The sequence below is a fragment of the Hyperolius riggenbachi genome, chromosome 7 (genome assembly GCF_040937935.1).
Source record: "Hyperolius riggenbachi isolate aHypRig1 chromosome 7, aHypRig1.pri, whole genome shotgun sequence".
Lineage (NCBI taxonomy): Eukaryota > Metazoa > Chordata > Amphibia > Anura > Hyperoliidae > Hyperolius > Hyperolius riggenbachi.
Window position 1 is genome coordinate 313946618 of NC_090652.1, and position 27792 is coordinate 313974409.

Sequence of the window (27792 nt, forward strand, 5' to 3'; positions counted from 1 at the left end):
AAGGCTTGAGGGGCCAGCTAACTGTAGAGTAGAGCTTCATTCACACCTCCCTGCACAGTCAGGTTATGTTGAAACAGCCTCCACAGAGACTACAACTGTATAGCAAATAAATGGAATCTGCATGTGGACAGGACCAACACAGTGGTGTAGTGGTTAGTGCTCTCGCCTTGCATCGCTGAGTCCCCAGGTCAAATCCTAACCAGGGAACTATCTGCATGGAGTTTGTCTCTGTGTGGGTTTCCTCTGAACACACCAGTTTCCTCCCATTTTCCCAAAACATACAGATAAGTTAATTGACTTCCCCCAAATTGGCCCTAGACTACATACACACTACATACATACCGTTACCGTAATACACATACATACACTAAACGATACATACATAGACATATGACTATGGCAGGATTAGATTGTGAGCCTCTAAACAAAGGGAAAATTGTGAACAGCTAAACCAAGGGAAATTCTCCAAGATAAAGACACAGACAGCAGTAAAAACCCAAGAGGTGTTCTTTTACCCCTGCACACAAACTACAATCCTTTGGCTTTGGAGTTGACATAATTGCATGTTATAAAAATAAATTTACAGTATACTGAAAAATGTTTATTTCCAACACAAAAAGTAAAATTACTGCTGCAACCTGCCGATGGAGGCCACGTCCTCACTGCCAACACCCCCCTTCTGTACAATTGGGGTCACAAGAAACAGTCACCCAACATCGGACAGGACAGGGTTTTGGTGGTCAAAAGGGGGCATGCTGTGGTGGTATGTCACATAGTTTAAGAACACAGCAGGGATTGCACCGTCCAGGCTGGTGAGTGCACAATACTCTTAGGGGGGCCCAGGGTGGGGGGGTCCTGGGGGACCTGTCACCAGCGGGTCGTACAGGTTTTTAGTAGACTTCAAAGTTAAACTTAATATCTATTTGAGGTGTGTGGCAGTAATAGTTCCCTCTCTGGTCAGATATCGATCAGGGGGATCTATCAGGCACATCAGGAGGTGGTCTGCCAGTTTATGGGCAGGCTTTAATCTGCTGGGGGTGGAGGAATTAAAGCATGGATATTGCTGGCTGTTAAAGGGAACCTAAACTGAGAGGGATATAGATGTGTCCTGTTAAACAATACCAGTTGCCTGGCTGTCCTGCTGATCTCTTTCGCTGCAGTAGTGACTGAATCACAAACAAACATGCAGCTAATCCAGTCACACTTCAGTCAGAGCTCCTGATCTGCTGCATGCTTGTTCAGGGGCTGTGGCTAGAAGTATTAGAGGTGCTGGATCAGCAGGAGAATCAGGCAACTGGCATTTTATTAAAAGGAAAAATCCATATCCTTCTCCGTTTAGGTTCCCTCAAACACTGCTGCACTGGTCACCAGCGACCTGCTGCAACAGTCAGTTTACACCTTTACATTGAAATAAAAAATTATTGCATTTAGAATTGTTTTTTTTTTTTTTTTTTTTAAACAGAATTTCTATAAAAAGCAGTTATGAAAAATGAATTTAAACTACAACTTTTAAAGCAGTGGCATTTATTAAAGGGATACTGTAGGGGGGTCGGGGGAAAATGAGTTGAACTTACCCGGGGCTTCTAATGGTCCCCCGCAGACATCCTGTGCCCGCGCAGCCACTCACCGATGCTCCGGCCCCGCCTCCGGTTCACTTCTGGAATTTCAGACTTTAAAGTCTAAAAACCACTGCGCCTGCGTTGCCGTGTCCTCGATCCCGCTAATGTCACCAAGTGCGTACGGCTCAGGCCCAGTATGGTCTGTGTCTGCGCAGTACACTCCTGGTGACATCAGCGGGATTGAGGACACGGCAACGCAGGCGCAGTGGTTTTCAGACTTTAAAGTGAACCGGAGGCGGGCCGGAACATCGGTGAGTGGCTGCGCGGGCACAGGATGTCTGTGGGGGACCATTAGAAGCCCCAGGTAAGTTCAACTCATTTTCCCCCCGACCCCCCTACAGTATCCCTTTAATGCTGGATACACACGGTGCGTTCGCGCACTCGATTTTCCCGTCTATTCCAGTCGATTCGTTTATTTCCAACATATCCGATTTGGATTTCGATGGATCGTTAGGTCGATTCGGCATACTCTGCATGCGAATCGACCTAACGATCCATCGAAATCCAAATCGGACATGTTGGAAATAAACGAATCGACGGGAAAATCGAGTGCGCGAACGCACCGTGTGTATCCAGCATAAGGGAATAATGACTATATCACAAACCAGCAGCACTGGATGTACAGCTGAATGACTGGCTCTATATCTGTGCAACATTACCCAGCGCTACTGGATGTACAGCTGGATAGACGGCTGTACATGCAGAAATCTCACCAAAACAAGGGTCACCACCTGGGGATGTAGCACACAAGCTGCTGTCACCCCTGATACAGCAAGGGAGCGGGAAGCACCTATTTGGGACATGGATTAAAAGTGATTCCTTACCCTGGTTCTAACACCTGCCCCAAAAGAGGACGATAGTGTCACTTCAAACTGGAAACAAAACTTTATTGATTATACTGAATATGTGATGTAAACATTGTGGAGGAACACTGGGTCAATACAGCAACACCAGAAGACTTATGCTACGTACACACATGCGACAACGATCGTTCGTTGTTAACGACGAACGATCTTTTAATTGACGAAAGAACGACCGGAGTAAAGTTAGTTCTAAAAAGTGTGTAACGATCACATCGTTAGAACGAACGTTACACCACGTAAAAGCACTTAATGCGCCTGCGCATAAAATTGTAAAGTTCCCTGGAGAAAAAGTGAAATGCGCATGTCCAGCCTGGTACAAACGATCGTTTCCAACGATGTACTACTTTTGCAAACGATCGTCGTTGGTTAAAATCCGCCGAGACAGAACTTTCTTTTGTAGCGATTTGGCTCGTTCGTCGTTAGACTTAATAGTCGGTGGTTCGTTTTTTGTAACGATCGTCGTTGGTAAAGATCGGGGAACGATCGTTACAAACGACTATAGTCGCATGTGTGTACGCACCTTAATACTGAAAAGCTAGCCAGTTCTGGTCAGACTGCAATTACATTTACATAAACCAGATTTGCATATGCAAATGAGCAACATATTATCTACAACTCTGTCTTTAAACACTGACTTATCCTTTGAATTATAAAAATAAAAGTGACAGGGAAGTTCCAGCACTGATATAATGGAGCTGCTGGGGTATCCGAGGGTAATAAAGAGAAAAACAAGCGCACGATGATATCTCACACTCAGTGGGCATAGTATCGGGCTTTGGGTCCCGAAAGCCTGACCATCCCCACTGCAACCATCCTTGTCTTGGGGTGAGCAGCTGGCCAATGAGCGCATGGCGAGGACAGCACTGCTGACGCCACAGACAGCACACACGCATCACTGGTGACCAATCACTAGATGGGTGCAATTTTTGACACCCCATTAAAGTCTAAAGAATAGAAATGATTAATTATTTTATTACTATGCTCCATAACAGGCTCTGCACCAGGATTTACAACTAGCATGACATGCCAGCAACACCTGCTTTCAACTAGCTTTTATGTGGGCATTTTCACACATACACACACATATATAGATAGATATATATATATATATATATATCTATATCTCTATATCTATCTATCCGCCCCAGAATTTTTTTCCCAGCCGGGTGGCATGAAAAAGTAGCCGGGTGGGGCAATATGAGCAAATACAGAGCCGGGGCTTCTGTGCGCAACCCTGCTTATAGTATAGGAGGTGGTGAGCCTATGGCAGCAGAGTGGAGCACGCGGCTGAAAGAGCCTGGGGAGAACACTGTATATACTATTCAGTAAGGAATTCTTTGGGCGACACTCCCTACCACTGCCGCTGCCTACTGAGTGCGCTCTAGTGGCTGCCCCACAAGCGCTTTGAGTCCGACAGGAGAAAAGCGCTATACAAAAAAAGGAGAGAGAGAGTGAGTGTGAGTGTCTCCATGTGATTATGCCTATGAGATGCATGCAGGTAGATGATCACCAGAGGCTAAACTGACAGCCTTACCTGGTCTCCACCCATCTGGCTATTTTGCACGATAAAAGAAAGCAATCATCATCCATGTAGACGGATCTGTCTAGTGGTGTTCTTCCTTAAAGTGGACCCAAATTAAAAATACAAGATTTCAAGAAATAAAATCTATTTTCTAAATTATAATGATAAATAGCAGCCTTTTTTCAGCTGCATGATGACAAATATAAAATATTTTACATTTATTGGAGAAACCCCTTCCTTCCTTTCATATTGCCGGGACAGAATCCGGCAAACTGGTGGAGTAGATGGTGTCCAGCAAAGGAGGAATTGCTAATGGCTGCCACCTGTATAACCGTAGTTATGGAAAGAGAAGAGGGAAAAGCATGCACTGAAATGCTCATAGGCTTGAAGGAGTGTTTATTTATCTTTGTATGTGTCAGAGTGGTGCAACTAAATACTTTAAATTAAAAAATTGTTTGGTTTGGGTCCGCTTTAACCATTTCCAGACCGCGGTAATTGAAATCTCTGCCCATTGGCCTTTAAGGTCCATACCCACGTTCGATTGCCAATGTTGAAGGACAACTGTAGTGAGAGGCTGCCATATTTCTTTGTAAACAATACCAGTTGCCTGACTGTGTCCTGCGGATCCTTTGCCTCTAATACGTATAGCCACAGACCCTGAACAAGCATGCAGCAGATCAGGTGCTCTGACATTATTGTCAGATCTGACAAGATGAGCTGCATGCTTGTTTCTGGTGCGATTCAGACCCCATTGCAGGCAAATAGATCAGCAGGGCTGCAAGACAACTGGTATGGTTTAAAAGGAAATAAATATGGCAGCCTCCATATACCGTTCACTACAGTTGTCCTTTAATAAAACAAGCAATCCCTGACCGGCAGCAGAAAAACGAATGACATTGGAGCACAATTGAATTGAATGATGGCACAACCACTGTTCACCATGTAAGTAGTTTGAATGGATCAATAATTTGTTATTAATGGACAAGACTGACTAACAGCGGATATCATCCCAACCGATCAGCCAGGACAGATCAGTCTACATGGGCAATAGTCAGAAACTAACAGAAAATTGTATGGTGTATTCCCAGCATTACGGTCACACCTTTTTTGTGATTCTTGGCCAACCTCTCATCTGTGACTAATCACAAGTTGTAATTTGATCCCTCAAGTGTGTCAGCTGGCTGCTTCTGCAGACAGTTAATTGGTAAACACAGGATGTTACCCTATGTCTGCTTCCATGAGAGCAGGAAGTAGACACACTGCATATTTATTGCAGAATTTGTATCAGCTGTAGCAAGGAAATGTTTTTCTTTAAAGGTTATTGTGATGTTTCTTATCTTTTAGAACAGAGAGGAAGTTCTGATTTCAGGTAAGCTTTAAAGCGGACCTGAACTCAGAACTTCCTCTCTGCTCCAAAAGATACACAAAAGCATAATAACCTTTAAACAAAAACATTTCTTTGTTGCAGCTAGTATAAATCCTAAATAGATCTGCAGTGTATCTACTTACTGATTCATGGAAGCAGACAAACGGTTAACAGCCTGTGCTTTCAAATGTGCTTATCTGCCATCTCTGCCGTGGCAGTCATGTGACACAGGGAAGAGATCAAATTACAGCTTGTGATTAGACACAAACGAGAGGGAATTAAACAGGCTAAAATCTCTAAATACATACAGAGTGCATTTGTCTATGTTTTCCTTCTGTCCTGTGTAAGAGTTCAGGTGCACTTTAATGCTGCTAATACACAATGCGTTTTCTCGGAAGATAGATGGTTCGATAGATAATTTCCGACATGTCCGATCTTATTTTCGATCGTTTTTCTGAAAACTTTCTCATAGAAGTGAATGGAAATAGATAAGTAAAGATAAGAGAATAGAGCGGTAAAATGAATCGAAAATCACTTGTATAGAAAATCGAAACTGAAAAAACTCTTTGGCTATCATTCATAAAGCATTTCCGCATGCAGAAATGCTTAAAACAGCTGACTTTACCGGCCACGTAGCAAATTCAGCATTCATAAAGGCTCTTTCCGCATGAAAAGCTGACATTTCCGAGCAGAGTGATAAATCACCGCCTTGTGCGGTGATTATCATAAAAAATTTAACAAAATGTTAATTCATAAAGATTAGAGCAAGCGATGTGAGGTCGGGAAGTACCGCCCCCTCTGATGTGGCGATAATGTTAAGTGAATGGAGAAATACAGACCTCCCAGGCAGCTGCAGTAGAGCGGAACACGGAGAAATGTATCAACTCAGCAGCTTCTCCTGTTTCCGCAAGCCTACCGCCAGCCTAGTTCAGGGAATCTACGCTCTGCTACCGCAACTGGATACATTCTTAAGAATAAGCAGCCAGAAGTCTAAAGCCGCATCTACACGAGTAGATGCGGCCGCGATGCTCCTTATCAATCGAGCCGCTGATGCGGCTCGATTGATAAGATCCGACAGGACGGATCTCCGCACCGCCGATTCCCTGCTCGCTCCCCGCGAGGGGACAATGGCAGGGAATCGAGCGGAAGATAAGCGGCGCCGGCGGGGACGAGCGGGGAATCGAATGCGGCGAGCGGGGACGCGGCGGGCACGCGGAAGAGGCGATCCGGCGGCTAATCGAGCCGCCGGATCGCTGCAATGTCCCATAGTGTAGATGGGGCTTAGAACACCGACAGTGGTGTTTTCCCGCACAGATTCTCTTTACCGACAACAGGTCCATGAATGATAGCCATTGTGTATTTCCAGCATAAAAGTGATTTGATATCATCAGAGGACCTTGTACATAAGAGATAACAAGCTCAGTGACTGAGGGTCAGACAGAAGTAGGAAATCTCTTTTTCAAGGACCTGTAAGGACTGTTTACCCCTCACACCTCTCAGCTCAGCACCATCTCACAGCAAACACAAGAGAAGGCATGCATGTAAACAGCAGTAAATGGATCACAAACATCACACAGTCATATAATCCGCTTTACTCTGCCACACTCCAGACTTCACATACTAAGCTGGCCATAGACCTGCAGACACCAGCTGCCTGCACACTGCAGCATCAGCCACGCCCTCCAGCTGCCTGCACACTGCCGCATCAGCCACGCCCTCCAGCTGCCTGCACACTGCCGCATCAGCCACGCCCTCCAGCTGCCTGCACACTGCCGCATCAGCCACGCCCTCCAGCTGCCTGCACACTGCCGCATCAGCCACGCCCTCCAGCTGCCTGCACACTGCCGCATCAGCCACGCCCTCCAGCTGCCTGCACACTGCAGCATCAGCCACGCCCTCAAGCTGCCTGCACACTGCAGCATCAGCCACGCCCTCCAGCTGCCTGCACACTGCAGCATCAGCCACGCCCTCAAGCTGCCTGCACACTGCAGCATCAGCCACGCCCTCAAGCTGCCTGCACACTGCAGCATCAGCCACGCCCTCAAGCTGCCTGCACACTGCAGCATCAGCCACGCCCTCAAGCTGCCTGCACACTGCAGCATCAGCATGCAACGATGGGATGCAACGATCATCATACACATTTTAACGATCGTTCTCGCAGAAAAGAACGATCAGAAGGAAATGTTGCGTACATATTTATATAAAATAAAAAAAACACCAACATGGAGTTACAATAGATACAAATATATGATTGTTAACTTGAAAACAAAGTTTATTTGAAATTTGTAATGTAACAATCTTTACGGCCGCGCTGCACAGGAAGTACGGAAGCCGGGCAGAATTCAGCGCAGGCGCATTGGCCCTTGTAACGATCGTTCTCGGCTGATGTCTGTACACACTATAGTTTTGTAACGATTGTCGGTAGATACGATCCGTCAGGTTGGATATTTCCATCTTCCCGATGTCGTTCTTTTGTCGTTCGTGTTAATGATCGTTGGGTAAAGTTTTTTCCCCGATTGTCGGCGGAACGATCGTTAATTAGCTGTTTCAAACGACCATAGTCGCCAGTGTGTACGCAGCATTAGAGTGGTGGTAAAATCAAGAGTACATAGCGGTGCACTGCATTAAAGGGAACCCGAGGTGAGCGGGATATGGGGGCTGACATTTATTTCCTTTTAAACAATATCAGTTGCCTGGCATTCCCGCTGATCCTCTGCCTCTAATACATTTAGCCATAGCCCCTGAACAAGTACTGTATTGAAGACAGAGGATCAGCAGAACAGCCAGGCAAATTAGCATTATTTAAAAGGGAAATAAATGTCGGCCTCCATATTTCTCTATCCTCTGGTTTTTTTTTAAACACTGCAGTTCAGTCAATTTTTGACAGATTTCCTACTGGAATCTATTGAAAATGGTATGTGCTGTCTGTGGTATGACTGGATTACGATCAGAGAGAAATCGTTTTGTTTTGATACTGGGTGGCAATATACAGAAGTGCTCTTCTAGGGCTGACTGCTATTCACATATCTCTTGTATGAAGTGCAGTTCATTTCTCTATATTGGTAAGTATATAGCAGTCACGTGACGCAGGAGTCCTGGGTCACTCAGGCCGGCCCCAGCACAGGCTATCAGTAGTGGAATTTTCCATGTGTGTGTATACACTGCGGAATGGTAAGTATACAGCAGTCATGTGACGCAGGAGATCAGGCAGGAGTCCTGGGTCACTCAGGCCTGCTCCAGCACAGGATGTCAGTAGTGGAAGTTTCCACCAGTGTGTGTATACACTGCGGAATGGTAAGTATACAGCAGTCATGTGACGCAGGAGATCAGGCAGGAGTCCTGGGTCACTCAGGCCTGCACCAGCACAGGATGTCAGTACTGGAAGTTTCCACCTGTGTGTGTATACACTGCGGAATGGTAAGTATATAGCAGTCATGTGACGCAGGAGATCAGGCAGGAGTCCTCGGTCACTCAGGCCTGCTCCAGCACAGGATGTCAGTAGTGGAAGTTTCCACCTGTGTGTGTATACACTGCGTAGTGATAAGTATATAGCAGTCCTGTGACGCAGGAGATCAGGCAGGAGTCCTCGGTCACTCAAACCTGCCCCAGTACAGACTGTCAGTACTGGAAGTTTCCACCTGTGTGTGTATACACTGAGAAATGGTAAGTATATAGCAGTCCTGTGACGCAGGGGGTCAGGCAGGAGTCCTCGGTCACTCAGGCCTGCTCCAGCACAGACTGTCAGTAGTGGAAGTTTCCACCTGTGTGTGTATACACTGCGGAATGGTAAGTATATAGCAGTCATGTGACGCAGGAGATCAGGCAGGAGTCCTCGGTCACTCAGGCCTGCTCCAGCACAGACTGTCAGTAGTGGAAGTTTCCACCTGTGTGTGTATACACTGCGGAATGGTAAGTATATAGCAGTCATGTGACGCAGGAGATCAGGCAGGAGTCCTCGGTCACTCAGGCCTGCTCCAGCACAGACTGTCAGTAGTGGAAGTTTCCACCTGTGTGTGTATACACTGCGGAATGGTAAGTATATAGCAGTCCTGTGACACAGGAGATCAGGCAGGAGTCCTCGGTCACTCAAACCTGCCCCAGTACAGACTGTCAGTACTGGAAGTTTCCACCTGTGTGTGTATACACTGAGAAATGGTAAGTATATAGCAGTCCTGTGACGCAGGGGGTCAGGCAGGAGTCCTCGGTCACTCAGGCCTGCTCCAGCACAGACTGTCAGTAGTGGAAGTTTCCACCTGTGTGTGTATACACTGCGGAATGGTAAGTATATAGCAGTCATGTGACGTAGGAGATCAGGCAGGAGTCCTCGGTCACTCAGGCCTGCTCCAGCACAGACTGTCAGTAGTGGAAGTTTCCACCTGTGTGTGTATACACTGCGGAATGGTAAGTATATAGCAGTCATGTGACGCAGGAGATCGGGCAGGAGTCCTCGGTCACTCAGGCCTGCTCCAGCACAGACTGTCAGTAGTGGAAGTTTCCACCTGTGTGTGTATACACTGCGGAATGGTAAGTATATAGCAGTCATGTGACGCAGGAGATCAGGCAGGAGTCCTCGGTCACTCAGGCCTGCTCCAGCACAGACTGTCAGTAGTGGAAGTTTCCACCTGTGTGTGTATACACTGCGGAGTGATAAGTATATAGCAGTCCTGTGACGCAGGAGATCAGGCAGGAGTCCTCGGTCACTCAAACCTGCCCCAGTACAAACTGTCAGTACTGGAAATTTCCACCTGCGTGTGTGTATACACTGCGGAATGGTAAGTATATAGCAGTCCTGTGACGCAGGAGATCAGGCAGGAGTCCTGGGTCACTCAGGCCTGCTCCAGCACAGGATGTCAGTAGTGGAAGTTTCCACCTGTGTGTGTATACACTGCGGAATGGTAAGTATATAGCAGCCATGTGACGCAGGAAATCAGGCAGGAGTCCTCGGTCACTCAGGCCTGCTCCAGCACAGGATGTCAATAGTGGAAGTTTCCACCTGTGTGTATACACTGCGGAATGGTAAGTATATAGCAGTCATGTGACGCAGGAGATCAGGCAGGAGTCCTCGGTCACTCAGGCCTGCTCCAGCACAGACTGTCAGTAGTGGAAGTTTCCACCTGTGTGTGTATACACTGCGGAATGGTAAGTATATAGCAGTCATGTGACGCAGGAGATCAGGCAGGAGTCCTCGGTCACTCAGGCCTGCTCCAGCACAGACTGTCAGTAGTGGAAGTTTCCACCTGTGTGTGTATACACTGCGGAATGGTAAGTATATAGCAGTCATGTGACGCAGGAAATCAGGCAGGAGTCCTCGGTCACTCAGGCCTGCTCCAGCACAGGATGTCAATAGTGGAAGTTTCCACCTGTGTGTGTATACACTGCGGAATGGTAAGTATATAGCAGTCATGTGACGCAGGAGATCAGGCAGGAGTCCTCGGTCACTCAGGCCGTCTCCAGCACAGGCTGTCAGTACTGGAAGTTTCCACCTGTGTGTGTATACACTGGACAGGACACAGCTATGTCACAGGCTAATCATTGACCAGCTCGGGGTTACATTCCTTCAGTTCTGACAACAGGAAACCATTCTCTCTGGTGAAGAATATACAGCATGACACACAATGACACGAAGGGCAGAGGCCGCTCTGTATAACTTTCACTGTTTCCACAATAACACTGATGGGAAAGCAGGCCAGCAAAAAAGGCTAGAGTCTGAAAAAATGGTATTTAAGCAGCAATATTATTCCATAAACAATAACGGAAGCATAATTACAAAGCAGCAAGATAACTGCAAAATGTTTAAGCCAAATAGGACTGGTTCCCTTCTCCTCCTACTATATCCTGTGTTCCCTCCAAGGGTCTGTACACACGCCAGATTAAATTGGCACAGACAAAAGACTGAAACGTGGCAAAAAGAAACAATAACTTGTTTAAACAATGTTGCACACACACTGGTATCCCAGAGAAGTATGTTTGATTACTGCGCGCAGGCAGTAGAAATGACATTTCCCATAATATATGCACACATGCACCAGTATGTCAAAATATTGCTTGGAAGACAATGAATAGATTGTCAGATACACGATATCTGCCAAATGATCATCAGAATCGACCTGCCATGTACAAGGTTTTAGAATGTTAGCCTGTTGGGACAGGTCCTCTTCCCTTCTACTGTATCCTGGGCAGGTTAGCGGCGAGGGATGGAGTCCCTATTCTTCTAGGGGACTGTCCTTGTACGGGTATATGAGGCTGATTTAGGGTTATTATTAGCAGCTAGCGCTCTGATATTTGTAAATGGGCAAAGTGTCCATTACGTAATTAAAAAAAAAGACTAACCAATGAGCTTCAGTTTTCCAAGATAAAAGTTCTTTCTTCTGTCTTTAGTGTTCCTAGTGGCTATAATCTATATCAGCAGCAGACCATCATTATAAATGAGTTCTAGGCACAACCTGGACGCCCACCAACAGCCACTGTTTATATTAGATATATGTTCCATGACTCGTGTTTTTAGCTTGCGAGTAGTTATTCCCACAACCTGGACGCCCACCAACAGCCACTGAGGCTCCCAGAGACCGTTTTGTCCACGACGGGACGTTTTGCTTGGTCGCTGCATTAACTATTTTTCTATCCATTAGAATTTAGCCGCATGTTTTGCTGTCTCTGTGATTCTTGGATCCACTTCATAGCTTTAATTATTAAGTGGCAATATATTCCGAGTGCTCGCCCCATCTCTGCAGCCGCAGGACCTCTCAGTGATGCACACGGCTCAGCATAACAGAGAGGCACCGCTATGCAGACATACACAGAGTGCTCGGCCCATCTCTGCAGCCACATAGCCTCTCAGTGATACACACGGCTCAGCATAACAGAGAGGCACCGCTATGCAGACATACACAGAGTGCTCGGCCCATCTCTGCAGCCACATAGCCTCTCAGTGATACACACGGCTCAGCATAACAGAGAGGCACCGCTATGCAGACATACACAGAGTGCTCGCCCCATCTTTGCAGCCACACAGCCTCCCAGTGATACACACGGCTCAGCATAACAGAGGGGAACAGCTATGCAGACATACACAGAGTGCTTGCCCCATCTCTGCAGCCGCAGGGCCTCTCAGTGATGCACACGGCTCAGCATAACAGAGATGCACCGCCATGCAGACATACACAGAGTGCTCGCCCCATCTCTGCAGCCACATAGCCTCTCAGTGATACACACGGCTCAGCATAACAGAGAGGCACCGCTGTGCAGACATACACAGAGTGCTCGCCCCATCTCTGCAGCCGCAGGACCTCTCAGTGATGCACACGGCTCAGCATAACAGAGAGGCACCGCTATGCAGACATACACAGAGTGCTCGGCCCATCTCTGCAGCCGCACAGCCTCTCAGTGATACACACGGCTCAGCATAACAGAGAGGCACCGCTATGCAGACATACACAGAGTGCTCGGCCCATCTCTGCAGCCACATAGCCTCTCAGTGATACACACGGCTCAGCATAACAGAGAGGCACCGCTGTGCAGACATACACAGAGTGCTCGCCCCATCTCTGCAGCCGCAGGACCTCTCAGTGATGCACACGGCTCAGCATAACAGAGAGGCACCGCTATGCAGACATACACAGAGTGCTCGGCCCATCTCTGCAGCCACATAGCCTCTCAGTGATACACACGGCTCAGCATAACAGAGAGGCACCGCTATGCAGACATACAAAGAGTGCTCGCCCCATCTCTGCAGCCGCACAGCCTCTCAGTGATGCACATGGCTCAGCATAACAGAGAGGCACCGCTATGCAGACATACACAGTGCTTGCCTCATCTCTGCAGCCGCAGGGCCTCTCAGTGATGCACACGGCTCAGCATAACAGAGAGGCACTGCTATGCAGACATACACAGAGTGCTTGCCCCATCTCTGCAGCCGCACAGCCTCCCAGTGATACACACGGCTTAGCATAACAGAGGGGAACAGCTATGCAGACATACACAGAGTGCTTGCCCCATCTCTGCAGCCGCAGGGCCTCTCAGTGATACACACGGCTCAGCATAACAGAGATGCACCGCTATGCAGACATACACAGAGTGCTCGCCCCATCTCTGCAGCCGCACAGCCTCCCAGTGATACACACGGCTCAGCATAACAGAGAGGCACAGCTATGCAGACATACACAGAGTGCTCGCCCCATCTCTGCAGCCGCAGGACCTCTCAGTGATGCACACGGCTCAGCATAACAGAGGCACCGCTATGCAGACATACACAGAGTGCTTGCCCCATCTCTGCAGCTGCAGGGCCTCTCAGTGATACACACGGCTCAGCATAACAGAGAGGCACCGCTGTGCAGACATACACAGAGTGCTCGCCCCATCTCTGCAGCTGCAGGGCCTCTCTTTGATACACACGGCTCAGCATAACAGAGAGGCACCACTGTGCAGACATACGCAGAGTGCTCGCCCCATCTCTGCAGCCGCAGGACCTCTCAGTGATACACACGGCTCAGCATAACAGAGAGGCACCGCTGTGCAGATATACACAGAGTGCTCACCCCATCTCTGCAGCCGCACAGCCTCTCAGTGATGCACACGGCTCAGCATACCAGAGAGGCACCGATATGCAGACATACACATAGTGCTCGCCCCATCTCTGCAGCCGCACAGCCTCTCAGTGATACACACGGCTCAGCATAACAGAGAGGCACCGCTGTGCAGACATACACAGAGTGCTCGCCCCATCTCTGCAGCCGCAGGACCTCTCAGTGATGCACACGGCTCAGCATAACAGAGAGGCACCGCTATGCAGACATACACAGAGTGCTCGCCCCATCTCTGCAGCCGCAGGACCTCTCAGTGATACACACGGCTCAGCATAACAGAGAGGCACCGCTATGCAGACATACACAGAGTACTCGCCCCATCTCTGCAGCCGCACAGCCTCCCAGTGATACACACGGCTCAGCATAACAGAGAGGCACCGCTGTGCAGACATACACAGAGTACTCGCCCCATCTCTGCAGCTGCACAGCCTCTCAGTGATGCACACGGCTCAGCATAACAGAGAGGCACCGCTATGCAGACATACACAGAGTGCTCGACCCATCTCTGCAGCCGCACAGCCTCTCAGTGATACACACGGCTCAGCATAACAGAGAGGCACAGCTATGCAGACATACACAGAGTGCTCGACCCATCTCTGCAGCCGCACAGCCTCAGTGATACATGCGGCTCAGCATAACAGAGAGGCACCGCCATGCAGACATACACAGAGTGCTCGCCTCATCTCTGCAGCCGCAGGGCCTCTCAGTGATGCACACGGCTCAGCATAACAGAGAGGCACCGCTGTGCAGACATACACAGAGTGCTCGCCCCATCTCTGCAGCCGCACAGCCTCTCAGTGATTCACACGGCTCAGCATAACAGAGAGGGACTGCTATGCAGACATACACAGAGTGCTCGGCCCATCTCTGCAGCCGCACAGCCTCTCAGTGATGCACATGGCTCAGCATAACAGAGAGGCACCGCTATGCAGACATTCACAGAGTGCTCGGCCCATCTCTGCAGCCGCACAGCCTCAGTTATGCACACGGCTCAGCATAACAGAGAGGCACCGCTATGCAGACATACACAGAGTGCTCGCCCCATCTCTGCAGCCGCACAGCCTCAGTGATACATGCGGCTCAGCATTACAGAGATGCACCGCCATGCAGACATACACAGAGTGCTTGCCCCATCTCTGCAGCTGCAGGGCCTCTCAGTGATACACACACCTCTGCATAACAGAGAGGCACCGCCATGCCACAGACAGAGCAGCCCCCTTTGTCTTACACTGGCACATCCACACACACATGGCTGACAGCAGAAATCCACATCCTCTGCCATGTAGGTTTAGCTACACAGCTGAGCAATGCGACCGGAATGAGGGCCATATATATACTGTAGCACACAGGCCTGTACACGTTTTCTGCAGATCCTGCACAGAAGCCAGTGATGGTCGTTCACTGACTATCGTGGGTAGCCTGCCATCGATAAACTTGGTTTAACAATTTTTTGTTAATTATGTTATGCAATCTCAACAAAAATGATTGTTCGTTGCCAAAAGAAGTTTGAAAAATAGTATTGTGGGTATGGACCTTAAAAACCTCTAAGCCTGATAAACAGATCCAAGGGAGGCGGTAAAATTGGCCAATCAAAACTGTATGTGTATACACACCCTTTAGCTGAATACTCACTTAATGATGCAGAAAGATGGATCACAGTGACGTCCCTCGATGCATCTTCCTGCCAAACGATCGCGGTACTTTGTGCGGGAGTCGTCAGGGATCTTAAAGGACTCACAAGGCCAAATGGGTAATTACTTTTTACTCACTTGGGGCTACTAACAGCCCCTCACAGCTGTCTCAGTCCCTCGCTGCAGACCCTGTCCTCTTCGGTGTCCCCGTTAGCCGCCTGCAACAATGGCGAGGGCACTCGTGTAGACGCGTTCACGTCATCTGGTGTGTACTGCTCACGTGGACGCGCAGGCGAGCAAACCCTGCTGGGGGGGGGGGTCGCCATTGTTGCGGGCATTGTTGCGGGCGGCCAGCAGGGACACTGAAGAGGACCGGAGCTGCAGCGAGGGACAGACGGCTGTGAGGGGCTGTAAGAAGCCCCAGGTGAGTAAAAAGTAGATTACCTATCTGGCCTTGGAAGTCCTTTAAAGTGATGGTTGTATGGTTCCACGTCACCAAACATCGTTCATGTAATTGCACGCCTGTACCCACATTGCGAGATTGCGGAAACGATCACTAATCGCTCAAAAATTGCCATTAAAATCACGTAGCGGGTATAGGCCTTAAAGTGAACCAGAGACGAAGCACCCTTGTGTATTTTACCATAGAAATCAGTGGGAACATTAGAGAAAACATTTACCATGCTCTCTGTTCCATCTTCACTGCTAAAAGTGTCTGTTATCTAGCTGAGATAAGAATCCCGGACTGAGCATTGAGTCTGGCTTTGCTATAATGACTCAGCTATAATGATTCCTGAGCAAAGCCAGCAGGGGGCAGGCTTGGACTTGAAGACAGCAAAGAACACAGTCTCAGCTATAATTATTCTGTAGCAAAGCCAGACCGACTGCTTAGTCGGGATTCTTATCTTAGAGGTGATAACAGGCAAATTAAACAGAGAACAATGTAACAAAGAGCAGATTAGGTGTTTACTGTCATGTTCCCACTGATTTATAAGGTAAAATACATGAGGTTGCTTCATCTCTGGTTCTCTTTAAGAACCAGATGAATAAATTATCCTTGCGCCGCTGAATGACAGGTGACCCCCCCCCCCCCCCCCCCCCCCTTGTCTGTACAGCCCCTTCCAGCCTTGTAATGTCAGCAGGGGGACTGCCAGGCACAAGCAGCATGCCAGGCCTGCCGGACGTCTGCCAGGAGCTGCTCAGCAGATAAAGTGGGGACAGAGCTCGCTGTTGTGTCTGCTGCAAGAAGCGTCTGTAGCACGAGGAGGAGGAATAGTCAGTCTGGTCGTGAGAAGCAGGAGACATGATTTGCCGACTACACAAGCCTTGCACAACTGATCACTGTAACACAAAACAGATGTCTGCAAATCCCAGATAAAATGTGCAGCCATCAGGATTCCTTGGAACGCTGGACAATAGACACCCTCACATTAGATCATCATCATCATCATCCTCGATAAATTACAAAGCATTGGGAATTAAATGCCATAAAAACAGAACCTGCCACAGAGGTGCACTGTAAACCAGAGGAAATCATTTGTTTCTTCAAACTTGCCAAACACATCAAACTGAATAAAATTAAACTGAACAAAGTTAATCAAAATTAGGGCCTCGATCAATCAATGAGACCTGGATTAATGAAAGTAAAGGCCCATACACACGTCGGATTTTTGCGAACGACCCGTCGTTTGAACGTTCCGTCGTTCGCACGTCAAATCCGACGTGTGTACAGACTATCGTTCAGGTGATAAGACTGGTTTTCAGCGATCCGCCCGGCTTATCACCTGAACGATAGTCTGTACACACGTCGGATTTGACGTGCGAACGACGGAACGTTCAAACGACGGGTCGTTCGCAAAAATCCGACGTGTGTATGGGCCTTTAGCAAGAACACTCAGCAATCACTGCTCTCCTATTGTCAGATCAGGCTGTCACATACCATCAATCACTAGTTAATGAATTATGAAGGTAAAGAAGATGTGTGGGCTGTTTAGAAGATAGGGGTCCTGAGGATCAGTCTGAACTTGCTGAAGATAGGAACAAGTTAGGCTGAGTTCACACCTCACTACACAATTGCTAGGCACTTAGCTACAACAATTTTGCAATGCAATTTTCAGAGCGATTTATGAATCAATTTGCCTTTTTGCACGTCAAGCTGAATCAGTCCAAAACATGCTACGTTTGTAATTTTAACCAATTGACGCTGCTGTGGAAACAACCTCATAGGATGACACTGCACTAGTGTTATGCCCATTGCAGGCAAACACATCGCAATCGCCCCATGGTGTCCCCACCCTTAACAGGAAGAGGACCAGAGGTGCAGAGAATGTGCATGAGAGGGGAACAGAAGTACAGAGGCAGCACAGAAGCAGTTTGGGGCACATTTAAACACGATATAGATATAGACAGACAGACAGACAGACAGACAGACAGACAGACAGACAGACAGACAGACAGACAGACACACACACGTTGTGAGGAGATTTGAAGACAAACCATAGAAATGATGAATGATCTGGTCAATGGGAGAGCAGTGGGGACCACAGGTGAAAAGTCAGTGATAGGATTGGCAGAGAGGAGCAGCGGATGAGAAGCGGTGGGAGGAGTCAGCAAAGTGATTGGCAGGGAAAAGCCTCCAGGTTACTTCTAAGTAAGAACCCAACCCTTTGGTAGTTTAACAAGGATAACATGAATCAAGATACCACAACAATATTTTGCTGTATAGAAAAAAATGTGAATCTTTATTTGTACAAAATACAAACGTTTTCCTTTCTGAAAGAGATAAAGCAATCCAAGCAGTCAGTACCACAACTGCAGTTAAAGCACATTACTAGCCACATCTTCATCAGGCCGATCATACATTTCAGCTTGGAGTAGATGAGCCAATACATTTCCAGTATGTCGGGGACTGCCTGTGTTGTAACAGCAAATGCTGATCACACGACCAGATATAAAAATGCGCAGCAAGCATTTATTCCTGTGTGACTTAACAGATAAAAATGAACATGAAGTTTATAACTTTCTGAGATTCACTGGAGAATGCCGAGACGGACACAGCGAGTACGGCACAAGTGCTGACTGGAAAATGAATTAAAAGCTCGGACCGCAGGAGAGCCAGAGAAACGTTTATGAGGAAGTGCATGAATCTTCCGTACCGCTCTGACATACATAGGGGGGGGGTGCATTATTGTGTGTGTGTGGGGGAGAGGGATTTTCGGGTGCAGACACACATCCAGGAGAGGTTCCACCCTTCCCTTCTCCAGCTATCTGTCACAAGTACACTGATGTTCCCTTACTCCTCCTCCATACAAGGAATAAAGGCAAGAACCATTATCTGCATGTTCTAACATCTGCCGATATGGTACCACACCCCTCCCCAGCACTTGTAGCAATGTCATGTGACAAGCGCCAGGGAGGGGCATGTCACCGGATCCTGTGTCTGTACTTCCCTGCACCACGTCAAATGCAGGACAGCAGCGGCTCCTGTAAAAGGGTAACATTATTGTGCCATTAGTAACAGATTGACCTGACACTTGTTATTGGTAGGACATAGCAGTAGCTCTTCTGTAAAGGGGGGTGTGACTGTGGCACTTGTTATAGGAGGGACATAGCAGTAGCTCTTCTGTAAAGGGGGTGTGCCTGTGGCACTTGTTATAGGAGGGGCATAGCAGTAGCTCTTCTGTAAAGGGGGGTGTGACACTTGTTATAGGGAGGACATAGCAGTAGCTCTTCTGTAAAGGGGGTGTGCCTGTGGCACTTGTTATAGGAGGGACATAGCAGTAGCTCTTCTGTAAAGGGGGTGTGGCACTTGTTATAGGAGGGACATAGCAGTAGCTCTTCTGTAAAGGGGGTGTGGCACTTGTTATAGGAGGGACATAGCAGTAGCTCTTCTGTAAAGGGGGTGTGGCACTTGTTATAGGGAGGACATAGAAGTAGCTCTTCTGTAAAGGGGGTGTGACTGTGGCACTTGTTATAGGAGGGACATAGCAGTAGCTCTTCTGTAAAGGGGGTGTGCCTGTGGCACTTGTAATAGGGAGGACATAGCAGTAGCTCTTCTGTAAAGGGGTGTGTGACTGTGGCACTTGTTATAGGAGGGACATAGCAGTAGCTCTTCTGTAAAGGGGGTGTGACTGTGGCACTTGTTATAGGGAGGACATAGCAGTAGCTCTTCTGTAAAGGGGGTGTGACTGTGGCACTTGTTATAGGAGGGACATAGCAGTAGCTCTTCTGTAAAGGGGGTGTGCCTGTGGCACTTGTAATAGGGAGGACATAGCAGTAGCTCTTCTGTAAAGGGGGTGTGACTGTGGCACTTGTTATAGGAGGGACATAGCAGTAGCTCTTCTGTAAAGGGGGTGTGACTGTGGCACTTGTTATAGGGAGGACATAGCAGTAGCTCTTCTGTAAAGGGGGTGTGACTGTGGCACTTGTTATAGGAGCGACATAGCAGTAGCTCTTCTGTAAAGGGGGTGTGACTGTGGCACTTGTTATAGGGAGGACATAGCAGTAGCTCTTCTGTAAAGGGGGTGTGACTGTGGCACTTGTTATAGGGAGGACATAGCAGTAGCTCTTCTGTAAAGGGGGTGTGACTGTGGCACTTGTTATAGGAGGGACATAGCAGTAGCTCTTCTGTAAAGGGGGTGTGACTGTGGCACTTGTTATAGGAGGGACATAGCAGTAGCTCTTCTGTAAAGGGGGTGTGACTGTGGCACTTGTTATAGGAGCGACATAGCAGTAGCTCTTCTGTAAAGGGGGTGTGACTGTGGCACTTGTTATAGGGAGGACATAGCAGTAGCTCTTCTGTAAAGGGGGTGTGACTGTGGCACTTGTTATAGGAGGGACATAGCAGTAGCTCTTCTGTAAAGGGGGTGTGACTGTGGCACTTGTAGGAAGGGCATGACGGCGACACTTGCGGCACAAAAGTGTGAATGCAGCACAGTTATTCAGGGAACATGGCTGAGGCACTTTTAATGTGGGAGACATAATAGTGGCACCTATAATAATAATAAAAATGGTAATAGTAATAATAATAATAATAAATATATTGCTTTCTTCCCTAGTGACTCAAAGCGCTGTGACCCTGCGTTCTGCAATCTCAAAGGCTCGGGAAAAGGTGGTGAAAAGGGGGTGATTTTTTTTTAGCCTTTTCTTAAAGTGAATCTGTATTGTTAAAATCGCACAAAAGTAAACATACCAGTGTGTTAGGGGACATCTCCTATTACCCTCTGTCACAATTTCACCGCTCCCCGCCGCATTAAAAGTAGTCAAAAACAGTTTTAAAAAGTTTGTTTATAAACAAACAAAATGGCCACCAAAACAGGAAGTAGGTTGATGTACAGCATGTCCACACATAGAAAATACATCCATACACAAGCAGGCTGTATACAGCCTTACTTCTGAATCTCAAGAGATCACTTGTGTGTGTTTACCTTCTGTCCCCAGCTTCTCTCATGCACTGAACATTACAGGCTTCCTGCAGACAGCTCTGCCTATGTCGTTAATTCCTCAGTATGTGACAGACCAGCTCCTTTCACAGCCTCCAGAGGAGGATTTTTATCCAGCTCTCTTCTATCACTGATAAGATAGCAGAGAAGCTGCTGGCTTATGTAAATAAAACACACACTGGAGTGTGCATAGAGGAACAGTTCAACACTGAAGAACTTGGCAGCCTTCCAGACACAGGCCAACAAGTCTGACAGGGGAAAGATACATTGATTTATTACAGAGATGGTTATAGTAGAAAGAGCTACAGTAAGTCAGAACACATAAGAATAGGTTTAGGAACTTGTAGGATGGTAGAAAAAACGTTGTAATTTTTGTTACAGAGTCACTTTAAGCTGTCCAGAGAAGGAGCCTCTCGTACTGATTGTGGAAGTGAGTTCCATAGAGTAGGGGCTGAATAGAAATAACCAGATTCATCTTACTGGTAGAGCAGAGGGTGCGTAGAGAAGCATAAAATTCCAATAGATCCAATATGTACTTGAGTCCCATGTTACATACATAATTACATAGTTATTTTGGTTGAAAAAAGACATACGTCCATCGAGTTCAAACAGTACAAGGTACAACTCCAGCCCGTCCCCCACATACCCCTGTTGATCCAGAGGAAGGCGAAAAAAAACCCACAAGGCATGGTCCAATTAGCCCCAAAAGGGAAAAATTCCTTCCTGACTCCAGGTGGCAATCAGATAAAATCCCTGGATCAACATCATTAGGCATAACCTAGTAATTGTAGCCATGGATGTCTTTCAACACAAGGAAAGCATCTAAGCCCCCTTTAAATGCAGGTATAGTTTGCCATAACGACTTCTTGTGGCAATGCATTTCACATCTTAACCCATTCAGGTTCCGTCGTTTTCACGTGAGAAATGTTCACCTCCCATTCATTAGCCTATAACTTTATCACTACTTATCACAATGCACTGATCTATATCTTGTTTTTTCCGCCACCAATTAGGCTTTCTTTGGGGGGTACATTTTGCTAAGAGCCACTTTACTGTAAATGCATTTTAACAGGAAGAATAAGAAAAAAATGGAAAAATTCATTATTTCTCAGTTTTTTGCCATTATAGTTTTAAAATAATACATGCCTCCATAATTAAAACTCACGTATTGTATTTGCTCATATGTCCCGGTTATTACACCGTTAAAATTATGTCCCTATCACAATGTATGGCGACAATATTTTATTTGGAAATAAAGGTGCATTTTTTCCATTTTGCATCTATCACTATTTACAAGTTTAAAATAAAAAAAATATAGAAATATTTCATCTTTACATTGATATTTAAAAAGTTTAGACCCTTAGGTAAATATTTACATGTTTTTTTTTTTTTTACTGTAATTTTTTTTTTTTTTTTTTTTTTTTTATAGTAAACATTTTATTTGGGTAGTTTTGGGAGGGTGGGAGGTAAACAATAGATTTATAATGTAAATGTGTGTTAATTATTTTTTTTTTCTTACAGGTGTAGTATTACTTTTTGGCCACAAGATGGCGGCCATGAGTTTGTTTACATGACGTCACTCTAAGCGTAACACACGCTTAGAGTGACTCTTCAGAGAGGGAACGGCCAGAAAAGGCGCAGCTTCCGAGAGAAGCTGTCGCTTTTTCAGCGGGGGAGAGGAATCAATGATCGGGCACCATAGCCCGATACATTGATTCCCTGGCTACCGAATCCGCGGCCGGGAGTGCGCGTGCACGCGCGCGATCGGCCGCGGGAGCGCGCATGGTTCCTGGACGTAGAAACTACGTCCAGGAACCAAAATAGGTTAATCACTCTTACTGTAAAGAACCCTTTCCTAAATAAATGGCTAAAACGTTTTTCCTCCATGCGCAGATCATGTCCTCTAGTCCTTTGAGAAGGCCTAGGGACAAAAAGCTCACCCGCCAAGCTATTATATTTCCCTCTGATGTATTTATACATGTTAAATTAGTCTTTTCTCTAGACTAAATAAACCCAGTTTATCTAACCTTTCTTGGTAAGCGAGACCTTCCATCCCACGTATCAATTTTGTAGCTCGTCTCTGCACCTGCTCTAAAACTGCAATATCTTTTTTGCAATGTGCCCAGAACTGAATTCCATATTCCAGATGTGGCCTTACTAGAGAGTTAAACAGGGGCAAAATTATGCTAGCATCTCGAGTTTTTATTTCCCTTTGAATGCATCCCAAAATTTTGTTCGCTTTAGCTGCAGCAGCTTGGCATTGAGTACGATTATTTAACTTGTTGTCGATGAGTACTCCTAAGTCTTTCTCCAAGTTTGATGTCCCCAACTGCATCCTATTTATTTTGTATGGTGCTAGACCATTGGTACGACCAAAATGCATGACTTTACATTTGTCAACATTGAACTTCATCTGCCATGTATGTGCCCATATAGCCATCCTATCCAGATCCTGTTGCAATATGACACTATCTTCCTGAGAGTTGGATGATTCTGCACAATTTTGTATCATTTGCAAAAATAGCAACATTGCTCACTACTGCATCTACTAGGTCATTAATAAATAAATTGAAGAGCACTGGACCCAGTACAGACCCCTGTGGGACCCCACTGCTAACAGTCTCCCATTTTGAGTACGATCCATTGACCACAACTCTTTGTTTTCTGTCCATTAGCCTGTTCCCTATCCATGCACACAAACTCTTCCTCAGTCCTTGCATCCTCAACTTTTGCACCAGACTTCTGTGGGGAACAGTGTCGAAGGCCTTTGCAAAGTCCAAGTATATCACATCTACAGAATTCCCAATATCCATATTAGCATTCACTACCTCATAAAAGCTGAGCATGTTAGTCAAACAGGACCTGTCTTTAGTAAACCTATGTTGATGCTGAGAAATCAGATTATTTTCTACTATGAAGTCATGTATAGTATCTCTTAGTAACCCCTCAAATAGTTTGCATACAACTGATGTTAAGCTTACAGGTCTATAATTTCCTGGATCAGATTTTTTTGCCCTTCTTAAATAATGGGAAAACGTGGGCTGTACGCCAATCCACTGGGACTCTGCCAGTTGAAAGAGAGTCACAAAAGATAAGATAAAGGGGCTTAGCTATAACTGAACTTAATTCCCTTAGGACCCGAGGATGCATCCCATCCGGGCCAGGTGCCTTGTCTATTTTTAATTTATTTAGTCTTGCCTTTACTTCTTCCTGCGTTAAGTATTTAATATTACAGTTAGAAGATTGAGACTCTTCTGCCTCTGTAGTTTGCAACAGTGCTGTTTCCTTTGTGAAGACAGAAGCAAAGAAAGCATTTAATAACTCTGCCTTACCTTGGTCATCCACCATTGAGTTCCCATCCTCATCCTTTAGGAGTCCTATACAGTCAACCTTTCTTTTTTTAGAGTTGATGTACTTGTAAAACTTTTTTGGGTTAGATTTGATATCCCTAGCGATTTGATTTTCAGCTTCGATCTTTGCCAGCCTAATTTCTTTTTTACAATTTTTATTGCACTCCTTATAATTGCTTAGTGCAGCCTGTGGTTCAAAGCCTTGAATGTCAGCAGGCAGGTTTTAAACTGGTTTCTCCATTTTACTGGCAAGCGGTGCAGAGTTTGCAGTACTGGGGAGATGTGCAAGCTGGTGGGGGGGGGGGGGGGAGTGGGCTGGGAGAGAAGGCATCACTGGCTAGGAGTCTGGCTGCTGCATTCTGTACTAGTTGTAAGGGGTGCAGAACTTTATCCGGGGATCTGATGAATAGAGCATTGCAGTACTGGGGAGATGTGTGAGCTGCGAGGGGGTGTGGGCTAGGAGTCCGGCTGCTGCATACTCTACTAGTTGTAGGGGGCGCAGAACCTTATCCAGGGATCCGATTTATAGGGCGTTGCAGTAGTCCAGGCGGGAGGATACAAATGCATGAACCAGGGCAGGTAGGTCTTCAGCTGGGATAAGGTGTTTGATTCTCGCTATATTTCTCAGATGGATGAATGAGGATTTGATGACAGCCGATACGTCCTGTCTGATTGTTAGGCCTCGTTCACACTGCACGCATTTCCAGCCGCGTTTTAGGAACGCGTGCAGGAGGCAGACACGCACCACATCAGACAGTGCATAGAGTGCACTGTCTGATGTTCACACTGCATGCGTTCCGGACCAGTGCGGTCTGGGAACACATGCTGCACACATTTTTTCCAAAAACACGCGGCTGTTCCATTCACTTTCAGTGAATGGGATCAGCCACGCAACGCATACAAACGCGGATGGCGTGCGTTCGTATGCGTTGCGTTCCGAACGCACTGCGTCCGCGTTTGTAATGTGAACGGGGCCTTAGCTTCCCATCCAGGATCATTCCAAGGTTTCGTACTAAGTCTTTATACTGTATGGTATCTCCCCCAATTGCTCGTTTGAAGTAGGGAGAGTTTTGGACTTTATCCATCATGTGTGGACCGCCTACCATCAACACCTCTGTTTTGTCAGAGTTCAGCCTCAACTAGCTGGGGTTCATTCAATTTTGTAATTCCTCTAGACAGGCATTGATATGAGACTTGTGTGCCAGGCTTGAAGGACAGATGCAGTTTTGTGTTGCCTGCATAACAATGGTATCCTAGGTCATAGAAGGGCCATAATAGAAGGGACATAATAGTGGCACTTTTTATATGTGGGACAGGAATGCTGTATTGGGAGCTATGATGGTGGCAATTCTTATACTTCATTATAGATTTTAGCTATTTTGACTCATCCGAGTGTCTTTTCCACAGCACACATTCATAACTGGACAGGAAACTATCGGAATGAGGCGCTTGCTGGTCTCGCAATGGTGAATGACTGCGGTAAAGAATTGGGGAGATTCCTGGTGAATATGAAGGAAGGTGCTGACACTGATCCTCCAGCTGCAGACCTGAATCCATAAGACCTGAGCTGTCAGATGAAGCGGTGCCATGTATATTCAGCGAGCTGGCGTCATTCTAGATGTGAGAGCTCCGCTGTGCCATGAAATATTCATGCCGGGCAGAGCGATCGCTTGTCAGCAGCATTTTGGAGAAAGTTGTTTTCGGAGGTGAAAGTAAAAGGTGTGGAGAGAGAGAGAGGAGGGCTGGCTGCGGAGTGTCAGCGCTCTGCGGAGGGGGCTCACACACACAATACACACGCCGTCTGCTGCTTCCCCTCCTGCTGAGAATAGATGTACGGAAAGCACCCTCCGTATAAGACCCAACTGCTGCTGCCAGCCATGCCACCCGCCCCCTCCTATACAACACTGCATCTCCCATTCAATTATACCAATACCAGCACACACTGCGTGAACAGTACGAGGCGCAAATTTATGTAAAGACTAAATCTCAAGCCTGCAGAAAAATTCTCACAACCATGAGACAATAATGCAAAGCTCCATCCTTACATCGCAGATTTTAGCCCCTAAGATTCTGTCATCTTAACCCCAGTATGTACAGTATAAGCGGTTACTCTGTGTCTGTACTGCTAGTAAACTAGTTGCAGTGTGTGCAGATCTCTGCCTCCTCCAGTATGTACAGTATAAGCTATTACTCTGAGCCTGCACTAATAGTAAACTAGTTGCAGTGTGTGCAGATCTCTGCCTCCTCCAATACGTACAGTATAAGCTGTTACTCTGAGCCTGTACTGATAGTAATTCTAGTTGCAGTGTCTGCAGATCTCTGCCTCCTCCAAAACGTACAGTATAAGCTGTTACTCTGAGCCTGTACTGATAGTAATTCTAGTTGCAGTGTGTGCAGATCTCTGCCTCCTCCAATACGTACAGTATAAGCTGTTACTCTGAGCCTGCACTGGTAGTAATTCTAGTTGCAGTGTCTGCAGATCTCTGCCGCCTCCAGTATGTACAGTATAAGCGGTTATTCTGTGCCTGTACTGACAGTAAACGAGTTGCAGTGTGTGCTGATCTCTGCTACCTTTATATGTACAGTATAAGCTGTATACTGGTAGTAAAATAGCTGCGGTGCCTGTTGATCTCTGCTACCCCCAGTATGTATAGGCCAACACGTGCACAATTACTGTCGCCAGCAGGAATTTGGGATTCAATCGTCTGGTGATCAGGGGCTGCTGTACACATGCTAGATTCTTGTCAGAGTTGTCCCCAAGTGGCCACCTCTTCACACAGAGTGGGCACAGAGACAGACACAGAGCGGGCACAGAGACGGACACAGAGCGGGCACAGAGACGGCACAGAGCGGGCACAGAGACGGACACAGAGCGGGCACAGAGACGGCACAGAGACAGACACAGAGCGGGCACAGAGACAGACACAGAGCGGGCACAGAGACAGGCACAGAGCGGGCACAGAGAGGCACAGAGCGGGCACAGAGAGGCACAGAGCGGGCACAGAGAGGCACAGAGCGGGCACAGAGAGGCACAGAGCGGGCACAGAGACAGGCACAGAGCGGGCACAGAGACAGGCACAGAGCGGGCACAGAGACAGGCACAGAGCGGGCACAGAGACAGGCACAGAGCGGGCACAGAGACAGGCACCGAGCGGGCACAGAGACAGGCACAGAGACAGGCACAGAGCGGGCACAGAGACAGGCACAGAGACAGGCACAGAGCGGGCACAGAGACAGACAGGCACAGAGCGGGCACAGAGACAGGCACAGAGCGGGCACAGAGACAGGCACAGAGCGGGCACAGAGAGGCACAGAGCGGGCACAGAGAGGCACAGAGCGGGCACAGAGACAGGCACAGAGCGGGCACAGAGACAGGCACAGAGCGGGCACAGAGACAGGCACAGAGCGGGCACAGAGA

General features: G+C 47.3%; 1 protein-coding gene and 1 non-coding gene across 33 annotated transcripts in view; one reads left to right on the plus strand and one right to left on the minus strand.

Moving 5' to 3' along the window:
- Positions 1-27792, minus strand: part of CLASP1 (cytoplasmic linker associated protein 1) — a 320170-nt gene that overhangs the window by 237119 nt on the left and 55259 nt on the right. The gene's annotated exons all lie outside the window — the stretch shown is intronic.
- Positions 3291-3416, plus strand: LOC137526246 (U4atac minor spliceosomal RNA). The gene has a single exon (XR_011023087.1). It is a non-coding gene; the product is annotated as a U4atac minor spliceosomal RNA (small nuclear RNA).